The sequence below is a fragment of the Pygoscelis adeliae genome, unplaced genomic scaffold, assembly GCF_000699105.1.
Source record: "Pygoscelis adeliae isolate BGI_AS28 unplaced genomic scaffold, ASM69910v1 Scaffold62, whole genome shotgun sequence".
Classification (NCBI taxonomy): domain Eukaryota; kingdom Metazoa; phylum Chordata; class Aves; order Sphenisciformes; family Spheniscidae; genus Pygoscelis; species Pygoscelis adeliae.
Window position 1 is genome coordinate 4,533,591 of NW_008824401.1, and position 3,264 is coordinate 4,536,854.

The following is a 3,264-nucleotide window of genomic DNA, read 5'->3' on the forward strand; positions in this document are numbered from 1 at the left end:
AGGAATGCCTGCACAGTGGGAGTGTCAACATATTTACATGTGTCAGGGCATATTTGGAGTGCATGCACCTGTAAATAGTAAACATATTAAGACCATGTTACCCCTAACATGACAGTATCAAAAATATCTAGAGACATGCTGAATTTTGAATGGAATCTAAAAGGCTAATCTAATAATCACATACCCTGTCCACAAAACTCCCATTAAATCATGTCCCATCCACCTCAAACCATTTCAAAATGCCTGCTCTTGTTTTAAATAAGTAAAATTAAAAACCCAACATTGTTTCTATGATAACAGTGTTTTAGTTACAGCTCCCAATTAAAAAAATAATTCCCCAGTCTGAAAGCGTCAGACTGGATTACATTCTCTGTTAAAGGAAGAAAAGAAAGAATCTGCTGTCTGGTGACCTTTATTTTGGCTAAAGGCTAATAGACATCGAGCTCTGTAGAAAGAAAATTCTCCCAGGAAATGTGCATACTAATATTACTTTATTTACATTATTGTTTTCTAATTCAAATGAGAGTGGTATCAGCGCTAGGTATGTGATTTCCCTGCACCGTTTTGTAGCTGAAGTTGTTGCAGATCCTCCCTCCTTTCCACCCCCAGCTGCAGCTGGGGCCTCAGTGGGTGTTTGGGCATTTCTGCCTCTTGCCGCTGTGTCCAGAGCAGGGGCAGGTGCTCAGCTCATTGTAGCCCACAGGGGCTGGCATTCCTCTCTAAAAAGAGGCTTTTGCTTAAGGCCGCTGCTTCTCTTGCAGCTTCTTCCCCAGCAAACTCTGGCTTAGTTCTCCTTAGAGAAAACTGAGCATGTCCTGGATGGATGCTCTCAGGTTTATGTTTGTGGTTTGTTTTGTAGCATAGGTTATTTTTCTTAACAAAGAGTGCGCCTGGGTGGCAGCCAGTCTCTGTGCCTCGTGCTGATGTGTGGGTGCAGCAGAAACCAAGGAAAGGGCACAGGAGAGGCTTCGACCTCTTGAGAAGACAGACAGACTTCCGTGATGACAGGAAAAGAGACCTTTGCTCTGAAGGATCCAGCTATGACAGAGAATGGGGACAGGCTGCATTGAGGAGGAAGAATGGCAGGAAATCATTAAAAGTTGCTGGTCACAGGGAGGCGAAGGAAGAGATCTGCCCTGGAAGGACAAAGTGGATAAGGGGCCTTGTCTGTTTTGAAGGATCCCTCCTGCAGGTTGTTTTTTGGGTGCAACCTACCTTCTGAGATTCAGCTCCTTTTTCTGGTGCTCATTTTAATATGTGCAGGCAGATTCACATCAGAGTTTCACCAAGACAAAGTCATTTCACCATCCTGCATCATATAAAAGTTTGAATGGAATAACCGGTGAAGTCATATTTCTGGGATTTTTACAGGAAGTGGTAAATACATGTCCCTCACTAGTATTTCTTCCCGCCCTTGCAGACAGAGGCTCTTCTCTGTTATAATACTGCCATAGGAGTTCCCTCCTGGAGTGCCTGAGCAGTCTACCTTGTGCCATACCTTGCTGGCTTATGATCTCCTCTTGCCCATGTGTGGGTAGGCATTGTGTTTCACTAAGCAGTGCTGCATCCAGGCATGGATAATAAATGTTTTTTCTTCTTTTTTTTCCTTTTTTTTTTTTTTTTAAATCACCCTTACAGCTCTGGGGTAGAGAAGCCCAAGTTACGAAGTGTTGATTTTCCCCTGTTCTGAAGCAAAACCCAGAGACCTGTTTCCTTTGATGCTTTTCTGTCTTGCAGGTTATCCCAGAGGCCTTACCCTTCAAGAGGAGGAGAGCACGAGGAGCCTTCTTTTCTGCACCGAGAACGAAAGGTGATCACATGCCTTCTGAAAAGCAGCACCAGTGCTTTCCTGGCTGGTGAGTGCAGGGACACTGAGCTTGCTTTAAGGCAGTTCAGTAATTTCCCTGAAACAATGCACCTTCAGGAGTGGAAAAACTGTAATGAAATATTCTTTGTCTAGAGAATGTTTTATTGCTCACTGCCTGAGAACAGCCCCTAATGTGGAATTTACTTGTAAGTATGCAGTTTTCACGTCTATTTACTTCAGTTTTTACTCCTGTGAAAGGGAAGAGGGGAAGAAAAGAAGTGACGCTAGGGGTCTGGTATCTGCTACTATTTGTTATGAAGGTTCTGTCTCCCAGGACATCGTTTGCCCATCTTAACTGGTAATGTTCCTCAAAAGCTCAAAAAAACTACTGCAGCAGTGATGAATCTTTGCTGATGGACGTCAGATGTTTTGCTGGGGTTTAAAAGAGTCTAAAAGAAATCAAATTCTTCAATCTTCAGCAGAGTTAACAGGTGTTCGTATCAGAGGTAATGAAATATTGCCTCAGGTAGGGAAATAGTGCTGTAAAGTACCAGTAAATCAGAACGCTCTTCTTGTTCAGAGCTGACTGAACTTGCTTTCAGTAGTTCAGCAGATCTTTGTTTATAAATCTAAATGCTATTGTGTTGTATTGTACTTTGCAGTGTAATAAATTGTAACATTCAACATTAACTGGTCAGGCTTCAGTGATAACAAAAGTTCAGCCGGCTGGTGGCACTCTGATCAATATTGCCTTCTATTTATAGTATTGTTACAAATTGAAGTTTTATTTAAATTAGACAATGCTGAGAAGCTTACAGTAGATCGATAAACTAAAATACAGTAACGGATTTTAATTCGTGGCTGATATGCTGCTACTCTTTTGTCACATGCATCCTTAATGTCCCCTAAACAAAATCACATTTACGTATACTGTAACAGACTGTTGCCTGGCAAAACTGCAAAACTGTTTTAAAGAAGCAAGACTGTGGCTGTGCAATAAGCAGGAAAGATGTTGGATAGGCAGGAAGAAGGCCAGATAGTTTCTGTTTGGTTGGGGATTTATTGTTTGCTTGTTTTGCTGTTTTCCTATTCAGTACATCAGTTTAACCCGAAGTGTATATAGTGTATGCCATATAGATAGTGCTAATGCTCAGATTCTGCTCTCATGTATTTACATGAACGTATCTCCAATGACAGCAGTACTGTTTTTCTATTACTTCATCTGTGTTGTGAGATTAGGTTTTAGTTCAATATGACATGTCTTGTTTTTAGAGGCAGCTAGAGCCACCAGCTTTTGGGTTTTGATTGGTGATACAATGACCCAAAAACTATTGAACAATATTTTTAGTACTTTTGGTTGAATTAAAATATGAGGTTATCTTGCAATTATTAGAATTTGATTTCTGTCAGCTCTATCTAATCATTAGGTGATAGCTCATATGTGAGCCACCAACAAT